The sequence below is a fragment of the Lissotriton vulgaris genome, unplaced genomic scaffold (assembly GCF_964263255.1).
Source record: "Lissotriton vulgaris unplaced genomic scaffold, aLisVul1.2 SCAFFOLD_3203, whole genome shotgun sequence".
NCBI classification, from domain to species: Eukaryota; Metazoa; Chordata; class Amphibia; order Caudata; family Salamandridae; genus Lissotriton; species Lissotriton vulgaris.
Window position 1 is genome coordinate 223,749 of NW_028241256.1, and position 15,201 is coordinate 238,949.

Below are 15,201 nucleotides of genomic sequence, written 5' to 3' on the forward strand. Positions count from 1 at the left end.
TGATTCGGTTGTTGAGGTAGCTCGGGCCTTGATTGTGTAGGGCTTTGTGTGCGTGGGTGAGGAGACGGAAGGTGATTCTTTTGTTGACGGGGAGCCAATGCAGGTCTCTCAGATGTCCGGAGATGTGGCTGTTTCGTGGGATGTCGAGGATGAGTCTGGCTGAGGCGTTCTGGATCCGCTGGAGTCTCTTCTGGAGCTTGGCAGTGGTTCCGGCGTAGAGGGCGTTGCCGTAGTCCAGTCGGCTGGTGACGAGGGCCTGGGTGACAGTCTTCCTGGTCTCGGTGGGGATCCACCAGAAGATCTTCCGTAGCATGCGCAGGATGTTGAAGCACGACGAGGAGACGGCGTTGACTTGTCTGGTCATGGAGAGGGAGGAGTCCAGGATGAAGCCCAGGTTGCATGCGTGGTCCGTCGGTTTGGGTGCGGTGCCCAGGGCGGGGGGCCACCAGGAGTCGTCCCAGGCGGAGGGCGAGGAGCCCAGGATGAGGACCTCCATCTTGTCTGAGTTCAGCTTCAGGCGGCTGGTCGTCATCCACTCGGCTACATCTTTCATCCCTTCGTGCAGGTTGGCTCTGGCGGCGGCGGGGTCGTTGGTCAGGGAGAGGATCAGCTGGGTGTCGTCGGCGTAGGAGATTATGTTGAGGTTGTGTTGGCGTGCGATGGCCGAGAGGGGGCTCATGTAGACGTTGAAGAGGGTGGGGCTCAGCGAGGATCCTTGAGGGACGCCGCAGATGACTTAGGTGGCCTCTGACTTGTACGGTGGTAGGCGGACTCTCTGTGTTCTTCCGTCGAGGAAGGAGATGTGAAGGACTGGGTTCTGTAGGACCCAGCGGTGCCAGGGCACAACACCTGAAACCTTCGTGGGTAACCTGCTCCGGCGTACGAATGACAGAGACACGGGACACTTCCTTTGGCGTCAAAGATTCAAGGTTTATTTACTGCAGGGAATACAGTAATCACGACAAGCAGCACACGTGCAACTTGGGGAGACTGCTTCAAATTGGTTCTGTAGATCGCTCCTTTTATACAGTTTTTACCAATAAGACAACATGGTACACAAAAGTTTACAACCCGGTTCCCACCATCATCCCCCAGAGGGGTCGCTTTGGTCATTTTGAAAACACACAAGGTCCGGATCATAAGTGCGGAAACATTTGGCGGTTCCCAACTGTAAAAACCCATCTTCCCAACATTAGTGCATTCCAATCGGTAATAAACAGATCGAAAATAGGAACAAAGACAGGTGCAGAGGAAGACGGAGACAGTGGGGGATTCGGAAAGGGTGTAAAAGGGGAGGTATCGGGAAACACGAGATACAGGCATCAAAGAGACATGCCTAATGAGATGCACGGCTGAAACAATAAGTCCGTGCGGCAAGATGAGCCTCGAGCGGTGCCATCTGCCTTACAGTAACATCCCCCTCGTCATAAAGACACTTCCAAAGGACATGTGTCTTCCGCAAATATCTTGGGAGTCCCAGGGTCGCGAAGCGGACAACGTCCGTTCGCTGGCTACTTGAGGGCAAGAGACAAAATGGATGCCGTATCTAAGATGGAACCCGTGGGTACAGATAGTAATACCCACGTAACAGACGAACGGTTTAGGTTAGCGCAGCGAAACTGCGCACACTCATTAAACTCGTCATTTGCGGTTCATAGATACCAGACTCGACCATTATTCGTGCGAGTCGAATGCACCACTTATAATTGTCACGGAACCTCAGACGCTCCTTTTGCCCTCATGTAGGCAAGCACTAGTCGGAATCATATTCGATATTCATCAGACCCTCGAGATGTTGCTGTAGCATAGCTCTGTCCAATCGAGTCCCATTGGTAACAGGTGGCTGTCTCATACACGTTGTAGCACAGAGGCCACATAAGGCAGGACCACACTGCACACAAAGGCAACACGTGAACAGGAACACCACAACAACCCCGATGATCATCATAATCTTCCAACCCCAAGTCGACATCAGGCCCCAAAACCATCCAAGTAGCGTCCAATCCCCTACTTCCACGTGTATGGATTCGGAGATTTTATGCAACTTCGAGATGGCTTGATAAACAGTCGGAGCATTATCTGGAATGAAAATGCAGCAGCTCGAATGGATCACCTTACATACCCCACCTCGATCTGCTAAGATGACATCTAAAACCATTCGGTTTTGTAACGTCATAAGTCTATCCGCCTGAAGTTCCGTGGTGATATTACCAAGGGCACTGGCAGTAATATTAGCTGTCGATTCTACCACTCGAGTCAATTGTCTCAGGTTCCTACTATTAACCATAGGTCCCCAAAACGGGAGGAAACCCTTGAAAAAGTCTCCTGCCTCTTGACCGGCAGTATCCTCTTCGCTAATTACGCCTCGCACAACTCTAGTCTTATGATAATCGGCATCTACAGTGAACGTCGGAGGCAACAGATTTGCAATGAAGCATGAGCCCATGAAGTCAGCGGGCAACCATGCATATGCACGATCATAGCAGATAAAGTATGTACCCTTGGCAGCCAGAAACACAGGGGACGAGACCATCGGCAGTATGTAATTTTCAATGCAAGCACTTGCTCCAAGTCGGGCTTGCGATCTTCGACCACGACCCATGAGACAAAAATTACCAGTGTGGGGTACGACCCATATTGGAGGCGAGCTTTTAAGCTGCTTTTCGCTAGTGAACGCACTATATTCACCTCTACTTAGGACCCTATAGGCTTGTACCTCTTCTTCGGGAATAAGCGAGGGATCATAGATATGACTATCTAAATCCTCTATTGCTATTGACAAAGGTTTTTGATACGAGGTAGGACCAGAGTAGGGGGAACGTGGTTCTCGAATGGGGTGGAAACCCAGTGCGCTTCGAAACATTGTTTGAAATGCTCGAGCAGACCCTTGGGAGCTGTATGGTAACACCAGATATGGAATTCCCTTATCCGTAGTATGTGGCATCAATCCACACACCCAACAATTAGTAGTGTTAACCACTAACTGATGTTGATGAAGGAGCTGAATAAAGGAATTGTTGCGGAATTCTACACGTCTAGCCTGTTCGTGTTCGGGTAACATATGAAAGGAATGAGGGGAAACAGTAGAGGTAAGTTTAGGGTCAGGGGTAGGAGTAGGTGTAGCAGAAAGTAAGAAGTAAGACATCGTGTAATACACCCCACCCGCCAAAAGTGCAGAAGCAGTCAAAAACAATACAAACAGTTGGAATATAAAACATTTGGTACGACTGAATTGCTGCAGCTTGAATCTATGAGCTTGTGCTCCTTCCAAATCGTTCAGCTTCGAGAATGCCATTCCCTACGACCGTCCGCAACGTTTCTTGACGCACTTCGTTCTGTGTAGCAATAGTCAATCCCTAGGAGTTCCCAGGAACCGACGGCCTTTAACCTAGCGTCAAGACCTACTATTCAGAAGGAAGTACGCGCGCGGCCCTACGGCCTTCAATGCACAATATGTATATATATATGCAAAAAACAAAGTCTCTCAGCTGTGGAAGCAAAAAGTATAAGGAATGAAGCTTAATATATATATAGGAATAATTTACAGTAATATGAATGTTCAAAACTGATCACGGAAAACGGGATAATGCAGTTGTCAATACAGCAAAGCAGGATCTTTTATTATTTCTTAGTACGAGATCGTAGAAAGTATCGGGTTTTCCCAGGACGTGTCTGCTCGTCGAACAAAGGATCCGTTGAAGAGGCAGCGTCCTGCTGATCAGTTGGGTGTTCTGGTCTTGAGTCCTTCGATGATAATTGTTCAACAGTGTCTTTCTGCTGCGCTGAGGTTTCTCCAACAGGCTGTGCGTCGCTAAAAGGCACAAACACTGGCAATGCTTCGGTTTCAGTTGATGCAATGCCTTTCTTCACCCACGGGTCTGCCGGCAAAGGGATGGGGACTCGCTTGGTATGGGTGGCATGCACCCAATTCTTGCGTCCCTCAAGACGAACGGCAGTCCTCGTGGCCAGGAGCACCTGATAGGGTCCAGTAAACCTCGGGTCCAGGTTATTCTTGCGTGAAAAATTTCTTGTCACCACCCAATCTCCGGGCTGGAGCTGGTGGCCTGGACCCTCCGTCTGCGTCGGCAATGCGTCGTAAACCTGTTGGTGAATTAACCTCAGTTTAGCAGTCAAGTCATGTAGATAATCGATCAACATTGGGTACTCAAGATCAGAGAACATTCCTGGCCTAGGAACCCCCCACACATTCGCAGGACGGCCGAACACTATTTCATAGGGACTAAGCCCTACTCGGGAGTGTACAGTCGCCCTAGTTGACAGTAATGCTAAAGGTAAAGCGTCAGGCCACGAAAGACCAGTCGTAGCCTGAATCTTCGCTAGCTTTAGTTTAAGGGTGCCGTTGTACCCTTCAACCAAACCAGCTGACTGGGGAGGATTGGCGCTGTGGAATTTCTGATTAATTCCAAGGCCCTTACACACACTCTTCATCACACTACCCACAAACTCACTTCCGTTATCTGACCACACGACTCTAGGCATTCCGTACCGAGGAAAATATTCCTTCAGTAGGATTTTCGCAGTGGACAAAGCAGTATTGTCTTTGAGAGGATAGGCCTCGATCCATCGGGAGAATGCGCAAACCACAACTAAAACGTATTTCAAGTTATTGCATCGCTCCATATGGATGAAGTCCAATTGAATCACCTCAAAGGGACATGAAGGGGTAGCAAAACTGCCAGGAGGAGTTGGGGTTCCTTTGCCAGGATTGTACATCATACACACCATACAATTCTTCACCAGACGTTCAGCACATTTCGTGATACCATCATTCTTCCATACAGGAGACAGCAACTTACAAATACCTTTCGCGCTAATATGTGCTAACCCATGTGCCATTGTCACAACGGCCAGCACATACGCATCGGGCAACAACCATCTTTTCTGATCCGACAAATCAATCCAGCAACCATTCACATCCAACTTTCCCGTGCTTTCTTTCCACTTCGCCTTTTCAGTCTCGGTGGCCTCATTCTGAATTTCTTTCACACTCTCAATAGTGTCTTCACACATGCTCGATTCTGTAGGCCACCTAACCGAACTCGTCACATACATCCGAGTGTTAAGGTTCCGGGCAGTCTCCTTAGCAATCTCGTCTGCAAACTCATTACCACGACCAACATCATCCGTCACCTTACGATGCGCACTACATTTAACGATCGCTACTTGCTTAGGCAACGTCAGTGCATCCAAAAGATCATTCACAAGTTGGCCATGCTGAATCTTCGTACCATGCGACGTCAAGAAACCTCTCTCTCTCCACAATCGTCCAAAACTGTGTGCGACGCCAAATGCGTATTGGCTGTCGGTAAACACATTCACACGTTTCCCTTTTGCTAAAACACATGCTCTAGTGAGAGCAATCAATTCTGCAGCTTGGGCAGAATTCTGATTCAACCTTGCAGTCTCAACAACAGTATTCAACGTTACAACAGCATAAGCAGTAGTCACATCACCATTCGGCAACTTAAAACATGACCCATCCACATACAGTGTACCGTCCGGATCTTCCAATGGGGTGTTTTTAAGGTCCACTCGACCTTTTGTTTCTTCCTCTGTCCTCAAGTAGCAGTCATGCTCTGCTACTTCATCTGACTCTGTGCTAATTGGTAACAAAGTTGCCGGGTTCAGAACATTACAACGTTTTATCTGAATGTGGCTTGCCAACAACGTCAACTCGTACCCAGACAACCTCGCACTCGTCAAGTGCTGAGTTTTCGTACGATTCAAAAGAGTATCGACTGCATGCGGAACCATCACCGTAAGCATATTATCCATGACCAATCCTGCTGATTGTCGGATGGAGACCGCAGCTGCCGCAGTTGCTCTCAAACAACTCGGCAATGCTCTAGCTACTGGGTCCAAGGTCGAGGAAAAATATGCGCATGGACGTTGCTTACCACCAAAAGGTTGCGTTAAGACACTCAAAGCACAACCTTCCCTCTCGTGAACATATAATGTAAATGGCTTGCTGTAGTCAGGAGTACCCAACACAGGAGCCGAACACAATGAATCACGTAATTCAGAAAAACTTTTCTGACATTCTTCCGTCCATGGTAAAGGAGTTGTAACATCCTTACACGTAAGAGCCACCAATGGTTTCGCTAGCAATGAAAAATTAGGAATCCATTGCCTGCAGTACGACGTGATACCTAGAAAGGCACGCACATCTCTTTGGGTTTTTGGCACAGCCATTCGCGCAATCGCTGCAATCCTCTCTGGGGTCAACCTCCTTCCCTCCTTTGACAATAAGTGACCTAGATAGGTTACTTCTTGACAACAATATTGGAGTTTAGTAGGTGACACCTTGTGATTCAATTCACAGAGATGTTGCAGCAACGACACTGTAGCAATTTTGCAAATGTCCTGAGTATCGGCAGCCACCAATAAATCGTCGACGTATTGGATTAAGGCTTCACCAACCGGCAACCGAAACGCATCCAGTTGACCCTTCAAGGCTTGACTGTAAATCGATGGACTTTCACAGTAGCCCTGAGGAGCGCGCTTGAACCGGAAACTGCGTCCACCGAGAGAGAAACCGAAAAGGTCCCTGCTCTCTTCGGCAATCGGGATGCTAAAAAACGCATTTTTCAAGTCAATCACCGAAAACCACGATGCAGAAGCTGGAATCAGAGTCAGTAGCGCCGTGATGTCAGGCACAACAGGGAATTGAGGGACCACTATTTTATTCACCTCCCGTAAATCGATAACAAAGCGATAAACAGGCGGTTTGGAAGGATCCGTACGTTTAAGAATGGGCAGCACAGGGCTGTTGCACACGTTTCCCCGAGTCTCTTCAATAACATCTTTCTCGATCAGATCATAAATGATCGCTAACAACGCTCGTTCACCATCAAGAGAGATACGATACTGGGGAATACGTGGCAAACGCACATTAGATTTCAACTGAACAACATAAGGGGAGATATCAAGTAGGCCCACGTCATTCGGACCCGTCGCCCACAAAGACGCAGGAAGAGAACTCAATTCCGGTGGAAGCTTATCAAGAGACAAATACATAGGAGAGACAACCCTTTCTCCTAACGTAAGCTTTACACCCGCAGGAGAACAATACAAAGTTGCATACAAACGTTTAAGCAAATCCAGGCCCAAAAGGTTTTCACCACAACCAGTAGTCAAAATTAACGGAGCCTGAAGCTCACGTGGCCCAATTGTAAGGGGCAAAGGGCGCGAAACTGGATTGCTAACGGGGGCGCCAGAGAATCCAACGGAAACATTTGTTAAGCCAGACAAAGGTGCGCCAGGCAGTTTCGAATGCTGAATGGAACTTTTAGCTGCACCAGTGTCCAACAGAAAAGGCTCAACGACGCCTGATGTAGCAACTGCGACGTAAGGCCCTCTCTGATCAACCGGAACTGATACCACTCCCTCTCCTTGTCTTTGGCTGTCCTAGTAATTACTGTCGTCAGTTCCCTGATCGACGTAATAGTCGTCTACATTGTACTGCGCAGATCGTCCTTGCGATGATCCACGTTGATCGAAACAATTATTATTATTAGAGGAGTTATCAGAACGATCATTCTGAATACCACGACCTCTACCACGTGGTGCCTGCTGCGAACCACCACGACCTCCTCTAGATGAGTTACCACTATTTTGTTCATTCAAAACAGGGCAATTGAATTTAATATGTCCCTCCTGTCTACAATAAGCACATTGATTATACCCTAACGACGATCTTTGGGAGGAGGAATCATTACGCGTTTGAGATCGGTTTGATTGCGACTGTGATCTATTCTGTTGAGATGCATTCTGATTTGAACGCGGAGGATATGCTTGTTGAAGCAACACTTTAGTCTTAAGCTCTTTCGTCTTTTTATCAGCACGGTCGTTCTCTTCTTTCTCTCTGTTCTCATAATATTGTGCTGTGGCCAATATCTGAGCTGAAGTAGAAACGGCCCATGCACTTTCCGAATTCTTTAATTTATTGCTCAAATCGGGCAATAAGTTTGAAACAAATTTATCCACAAACAATCGCTGACCACCCTCGGTACCCATATCCTGTCCACTATGGTCAATGAATGCTTCCTCGAACCTCGTAAAGAAGTCGGAAACACTCTCGTCCTTCTTTTGCTTACAAGCTGACAATTTGTCCCAATTTACCCTCATGGCTGGCATAAGAGTTTTCATTAATGTTATTATTCGTTGAGGAAGATCAACAATCAGTTGGTCGGGTTTAGCAGCAGCCGTTTGTCCGGCATCTGCCGCTACAATGGCAGCCCAAGCACCACCTAATTCATTCGGATGGTTTTCATGACGAATCTTAGCCCATACCGGTTGCGGTACAACATTGCCGAACAACATGTCGATATTGGCGAGGTTCATTACCGTAGCATCCACGAGCTGCGATAATTCCTTGTAATACCCTGTAGGATTTTTGCGAGGGTCAGGCAAAGATTGCTTCACCTGTAACACTTCCGAGCGTTTCCATGGAAGATGTATCCATATTCTCTGAAAATGCCCCACTGTCGTCGGAGGTTGAGCATTAGGATTAGGTGGTATCCAAACCGGTGGCACTTCACGCATGGGAAACTGACCAGACTCATCTGGCAGTCTTTCAACATCCTCAATAAACAATGCATGAGGGATCGGAGCGGGGCGAAAAGATAGCAACCGCTCAATAGCACGTCGAACATTAGTATCCACTATCAGTCCATTTGAGAACTGAAGCTGAAGATCAGACAAAGCGGCCAGCACCTCGTCAGGCGCATCAGCCGATATCTGAACGCGAAGAAACTTACACATTTCATCAAACACGTATCTTTGGGTTGGTATATTGAATTGACAAAACGTTTCGAGTACAACACGTGGCGGGTTTCTAAGAGGGTTTACCATCCAACCCATCGCCATATTATATAGTGCAACGCGTTCTCTGTTCCCAGGAAGCTGACTACGTCTCTGAGGACCATCGGAGCTAGCGGACCCATGAACAGGCCCGAGCGAATGACAGAAACTAGCTGCAAGAGGAGAATTACGAGAACGAGTAGAGGGAGAAGTATAAGATACAGGACTAACGAGTGAAGGAGTAGAAACAGTAGCAACAGCAGGAGTTAACAAAACAGGAGCAACAGCGGGAGCAGGAGTATGTGGAAGTGGAGGAGCAGTAGGGATAGAAACAGGCAAAGGAGCAGGAACAGTCGGAAGAGCGGGTGCAGGTTGAGGAACAGGCGGAGGAATAGGTACGGCGGGAACCACAGGAGCTGCGGTACCCTGCATGTAGGGAGGTGGCGACTTCATAAGATAAGACATTAAAGGATCCTCAACTGGCTCTTCCTTCTTTTCTGACTCCGTAGGCAAAGCGGGATAACATTTATCTATGGTCATGCGCTGTAATCTATCAAACACTTCCTTATCCTTATCCTCCTTATTACGCTGATATTGCTCTGCTTTCTTCACTATGGTAGCAACATTATCTCGCTGATTTCGTTTATTTTGTCTAATTTCCTTCTGTCGGGCTTCTTTGCGCCACAACCGAAAGGCATCAAACATGGCCGGCCTTGATTTTCTTTCGAACAGTTTAATCTCTAAATTATCTAAGATCGGGGCCTCAAAAACACTCACACAGCGTTAACAACAAAAACACTCGCTAAAGTGTCAACAACCAAGAACTCTGGGAGCGACCCACAAATACTTAACTCAAAGATCAATGGCGTCACCAGGAAGGCCCGTCTATCGTCTCGCTCTACCAAGGTCTACGCCAGGCGCCAAAACAGGTCTACAGTCAGGGCAGCAGTCCGTCGCAGCCGTCAGGAGGTGGGAATCTTCGCGGGAAAAGTCTTCGGGCCACTTATTTTGACAACAGGATCGATGAAGCGGGGTGCACCTTCCCTTGGTGATTTCACACGAAGTTCCTCACGATCGTCGGGCTTGGACCGGTACCACTGATGCAGCCCCACGAAGGGCGCCAACTGAAGGACTGGGTTCTGTAGGACCCAGCGGTGCCAGGGCACAACACCTGAAACCTTCGTGGGTAACCTGCTCCGGCGTACGAATGACAGAGACACGGAACACTTCCTTTGGCGTCAAAGATTCAAGGTTTATTTACTGCAGGGAATACAGTAATCACGACAAGCAACACACGTGCAACTTGGGGAGACTGCTTCAAATTGGTTCTGTAGATCGCTCCTTTTATACAGTTTTTACCAATAAGACAACATGGTACACAAAAGTTTACAACCCGGTTCCCACCATCATCCCCCAGAGGGGTCGCTTTGGTCATTTTGAAAACACACAAGGTCCGGATCATAAGTGCGGAAACATTTGGCGGTTCCCAACTGTAAAAACCCATCTTCCCAACATTAGTGCATTCCAATCGGTAATAAACAGATCGAAAATAGGAACAAAGACAGGTGCAGAGGAAGACGGAGACAGTGGGGGATTCGGAAAGGGTGTAAAAGGGGAGGTATCGGGAAACACGAGATACAGGCATCAAAGAGACGTGCCTAATGAGATGCACGGCTGAAACAATAAGTCCGTGCGGCAAGATGAGCCTCGAGCGGTGCCATCTGCCTTACAGTAACATCCCCCTCGTCATAAAGACACTTACAAAGGACATGTGTCTTCCGCAAATATCTTTGGAGTCCCAGGGTCGCGAAGCGGACAACGTCCGTTCGCTGGCTACTTGAGGGCAAGAGACAAAATGGATGCCGTATCTAAGATGGAACCCGTGGGTACAGATAGTAATACCCACGTAACAGACAAACGGTTTAGGTTAGCGCAGCGAAACTGCGCACACTCATTAAACTCGTCATTTGCGGTTCATAGATACCAGACTCGACCATTATTCGTGCGAGTCGAATGCACCACTTATAATTGTCACGGAACCTCAGATGATCCATTCCAGTGCCTTCTCCTGGATTCCGACGTTACTGAGGCGCTGCACTAGGGTGCGGTGGCAGACAGTGTCGAATGCCACGGAGAGGTCTAGGAGGATGAGGGCCGCTGTTTCTCCGTTGTCCATCAGGGCTCGGATGTCGTCGGTGGCAGCGATGAGGGCGGTCTCGGTGCTGTGGTTGGCTCGGATGCCAGACTGTGAGGGGTCGAGGGATCCATTAGTCTCGAGAAAGGCGGCCAGCTGTTCGTTGACGGTCTTCTCGATGACTTTGGCTGGAAACGGGAGGAGCGAGATGGGGCGGTAATTCTTGAGTTCGGTGGGGTCTGCTGTAGGTTTCTTGAGTAGAGCGCTGAGTTCGGCGTGCTTCCAGCTCTCCGGGAAGGTGGCGGTGTTGAAGGAGGTGTTGATAATGTCCCGCAGGTGGGGTGCGATGACAGCGTCGGCCTTGTTGAAGACGTGGTGAGGGCAGGGGTCGGTCGGAGATCCGGAGTGGATGGAGTTCATCATGCGGACGGTGTCTTCGGTGCTGATCGGAGTCCAGGCGCGGAGGGTGGTGGTGGGGGGCGGTGGTTCGGTCGTGGAGTTCGTCGATTGAGTGCTGAAGCTGTTGTGTATGTCCGTGATCTTGTTGTGGAAGTAGGAGGCGAGGGAGTTGCAGAGGTCTTGCGATGGGGTGATGTCGTTGTTTCCGGCGTTGGGGTTGGTGCGCTCTTTCACGATGTTGAAGAGTTCCTTGCAGTTGTGTGCGTTGTTGTCCAGCCGGTCCTTGAATGCAGTTTTCTTGGCGGCGCGGATCAGTTGGTGGTGCTTCCGGGTGGCAAGCTTGAGGGTGGTCATGTTGTCCGGTGTTGGTTCCCTTCTCCAGACTTTCTCGAGGGCTCGGCAGTTCTTCTTGGAGCTCTTGAGTTCGTCGGTGAACCATGGGGCTTTCTTGCTGCCGGGTCTGCTGGGCGGGGTCCTCAGAGGGGCGAGTTCGTCCGCGCAGTTGCTGATCCACTTCGTGAGGTTGTCGGCGGCCTGGCTGGGGTTCGCTGAGCTGGCAGGAGGGTGCTGGCTCAGGGAAGCGGTGAGCTGGTCGGTTGTGATCTTGTTCCAGCTTCTTCGGGCAACCTGTTGCTGGTGGTGGTGGATCGTCGTTCTTTTGAAGGTGAAGTGGACGCAGCTGTGGTCCGTCCAGTGGAGTCCTGTGGCATGGCTTAAGGCGATGTCTTTGCTGGATGAGAAGACGGCGTCGAGTGTGTGTCCGGCGAGGTGGGTGGGGGTGGACACCAGCTGCTTGAGTCCGAGGTTGGTGAGGTTGTCGAGCAGGGTGATGGTGTTGCGGTCGTTGTTGTTCTCCAGGTGGAAGTTGAGGTCCCCCAGGAGGATGTAGTCAGCGGAGGGGAGGGCATGCGGGCTGACGAAGTCGGCAATGTCCTCGCTGAATTGTGTGCGTGGTCCCGGGGGTCGGTAGATCAGGGTGCCTCTGAGGGTGGTCTTCGGGTCGGTGTGGATCTGGAAGTGCAGGTGTTCGGCGGTGGTTAGGGTGTCATCGGTGTTGGTTGTGATGCGGATGGTGTCTCTGTGGATGACGGCGATGCCTCCTCCCATCTGGTTGGCTGTGCTGTCCCTCCGGGTGATCTTGTAGCCCTCTGGGATGGCGATGGCGATGTCAGGCGCTGAAGAGGCGTTCATCCAGGTCTCCGTGAGGAAGGCAACGTCAGGGGCTGTTGTGTCGAGGAGGTTCCAGAGTTCGATGGCGTGTCTGTGGACGGAGCAGGTGTTGAGCAGGATGCACTTGAGGTGGTTTCTGCTGGTGTTCGGCTTGGCGGGTGCTGGTGCAGGGCAGGTCCGGATGCAGGTGACCTTGCAGGTGTGGCAGCTGAAGGGTCCGTGGGTGCAGTCAGAAGGACAGATAGTGCAAGCAGACACAGTTATGATACTCACAGGGGTGTGAGACTACAGGCAGAGAAGGAAAATATTTAACATGGTAGCGGTGTGAAGCCTCTGTCTGTACCCTCTCATGTGCTTCTTTAGAGGCCTATTATGATATGGCTGCTGGTGTGTATTAGAAAGTGCTACCATGTTATATTTTCCCCTCTCAGTCTGTAGTCTTGAACCCTCTGCCTGTATGATTTTGTGTCTGTTTGTACTTTTTCTCCCTCTGTGTGCTACATCACCTTAATGAAGAAGTGAGTCATGATTTAGGTGATGTAGTTGTAGAAAGTCCTATATAGTATGTGTTTCTGGCATCTTAGTTTTCAGATTGTGTTCATGCTCTGCAATTTATATGTTTGGTGTGCTGTTGAAATGGAAAAGCAACTGTGTCTGTAGCATGTAGTAATCATTTCAGTGAATTTTATTTGTACATTCCCAGTCACACTTTGACTCACTACACTGCTTTAAAATCACTTCATTGTCCTAAACCATGAAACTCCATTCATACATACAAAAATATTCTAAACTCTTGTAACACAACTGCAGTGTTGTAAAGCCTGAAAGAATATTCCCACCAAGACTCTGTTTGATTGTATTAACCATTTTACTGAATTGGAAGGGATAGTGTTATGTGTGTAAGATCACAGTGTGAGTCTGTTTTGATTTAAGAGGAAGGTGGCAGAATAATGTGTGTAGTTAGTGTGTTTAAAAATATGGGAATATATGTACTTATCAAATTGATAAAGGTAGTTTTTTATTATCTATTAGTGAAAACGATATAATTACGTGTTTTTATTTTTTTGCAAGGACCAGCAACATTATCTTATTGGTGCAATGGAAGAGTATCCAGAGAACGTTTGCTTTGAATTTTGAGATCTCAGGCGAATTAATAGAGGATGTCAAAGATGGACCTTTTCCAGAGGAAATTGATACTGAAAATGAAGATTTCTTTGATGAGAGTTTGGACAGTGATTTTGTGGAAGCGGTGGAAGATTTTGAATTTGAAGATGGAAATTTTGTATTTTATGAAAATGAAATACCGGACGAAGTCATGTTGGAAGTTTTATTGGAATATGAAATGTTTGATGAATACATTTATAATTTATAATTTATGAGAATAGACGTTCTGATGAAGTGTGTTAGGCTTTAGGGTATGTAGTATTAGAAACTGCTATGCAGTATGTCTGTCAGGCCTGTTAATTAGGAAATAGTCTCCATGCTGTGTACTGGAGATCATGGCTGTGTTGTAGAAATGCCATAGCAAGTTTCTCTGTAGCATGTAGTAATCATTTCACTTCCTCGGTGTATGTGTTTAAAGATATGGGAATACATGTACTCCTGGAGTGAGTTAGACTTTAGGACATGCAGTGCTTTATACTTCTGGCCGTTGTATGATACCATATACTGACTACATACAACTGTGTTGCTCTAAAGTCAGAAATATGAATCTCACCATGACTCTCTACACTGTCAAAACATCACTGCACTGTTCAGAACTCTAAAACACCACTGCACTATCATGAACTTAAAAACAGCAGTGACTGTATGATTTGCAACTCTGCTCAGGCACTGTTGCTGTACTTTCAACTTACTTATAAAGTGAATCAGTGTTTACATCATGTAGTTGTTGTAATTGATATGTAGTATGTTAGTAGTGGTCAATAACATGTTTTTTTCCCTTAACAATAGATTTAACCACATGGCTGCTAGGCGTTTTCCCGTCCTGTGCTGAAAAAACCAAAATCACGGTAATTCATGACGAGCTGGCCTTGTCATCCGCGCACGGCAGGTAAGCACCATGACGAGCCCAGCTCGTCATTAGCTTCGAAGGGGTTAAAGAAAAGACTAAAGAAAATGAAGTTGCCCTCAAAGGAGGTGAAGAGAAGGAAATATAAAAAGGATCACTTTGCCAAAAGCACACAATTACAAGATGCATCAAGACAACCAATTGGCTCTATCTAAACGACGTACTAAAAAAATGTAATTGTGGGGAAGGCTTCCGTAGAACAATTAAACTCTTATATAATACACCTTCTGCTAGGATAATGATTAAAGGGGGTTTATCTGAAGCCTTCAACATAACTAGAGGCACAAGGCAGGGCTGCCCGCTCTCCCTGCTCCTTTTCAACTTATATATCGAACCGTTCGCTCAAATTCTAAGGAACGAGGCTAATATTCCATCTTTTAGCTATGGAGAGTGGGAAAAGCGGGTATCTTTATACGCTGATGATATCCTGGTCTGTACATCTAATCCAGTTAAGGCATTCCCAGTTATTATCGCATGTGCAAAAGATTTTGGTCAGATATCGGGATATGACATAAATTCTAGCAAAACAGAGATTATGGTATGGAACCTTCCAAATATTCAGTTAGAGACAAATATTTCAATATCAACATCAATGCGCTATTTA

At 47.8% G+C, this 15,201-nt stretch overlaps 1 pseudogene; it reads left to right on the forward strand.

Annotated features, from left to right (window-relative positions):
- The window catches only part of LOC147672001 (uncharacterized), a 79,411-nt pseudogene extending 65,541 nt beyond the window's left edge, over window positions 1-13,870 (forward strand).
- The last annotated feature ends 1,331 nt before the right edge of the window (window positions 13,871-15,201 follow it).